Here is an 837-nt window from a genome sequence, read left to right as displayed (position 1 = left end):
CTAAAATTGAAAAGAAAATTACTTTAAATCATTGTCCTGACTCTGAATAGCATTCCATTTCCTTACAAGAAGCGTACATAAAATAAAATGTATTTCACATACTTCTAGCAGGCCCCTTGCACAAGATCAGTACTCACAATGTCCTGGCTTGGAAGACAACCTGATCAGCAGTAACAAGACAGATCAACAGGTGGTTTCTAGTTTTTTCTTATTATCCCGATTATTATGAGAAACAAAACGCACAGTAAAAAGACATAAGCAAAAGAAAAGCATCTAGGCCTAGTAACACCGTTGATGGTCTTATATTTGATACATTCAGCCTAACTATTTGGTCTTTTATCTGGATGGCGTCTCAGTCTTGCTGTTGAACATCATTATGCCACCTTCTTGGTAACTACTTCAGAGTCTCCTGAAAGTATTTGGCTTCAGAAGTCAGGGAACACCTAAAACTACACAAGAACTCAAGGACTTTTTGTGGACATTGTTGCTACACTGTTTAATAGATTCCTCTCTGAAGTGCTCTCCCACAGAAATGACAAAAATGTCATGCTTGCAGGTGTTCTTCTGACGTCCCTCAGAGAGCTGCAGGCTCGAGACAAGTTTCTCCACTGCAGCTCCACCCAGCTCGCTCAGGAGCAGAACGGGGCTTAGCTCAGTCCACACTCTTGTCCTTAGGAGCTGTGGTGCAGAGAGGCACATCTCGAGTCTCCCCGCTCCTGCTGGGGCCCTGGCCTCACTCCCCTCACCTGCCGCATGCAGCACATCTCTCTTCCCTGGCCTCTACCTCCAAATCCCTCACTCCTCACATGGCCGCTGCCAGCTCCTCTGGCTTCCTCA

The sequence above is a fragment of the Fulmarus glacialis genome, unplaced genomic scaffold (genome assembly GCF_000690835.1).
Source record: "Fulmarus glacialis isolate BGI_N327 unplaced genomic scaffold, ASM69083v1 scaffold24257, whole genome shotgun sequence".
Taxonomy (NCBI): Eukaryota; Metazoa; Chordata; class Aves; order Procellariiformes; family Procellariidae; genus Fulmarus; species Fulmarus glacialis.
The sequence above is the reverse complement of the archived record's forward strand: the minus strand, read 5'-3'. Positions refer to the sequence as shown.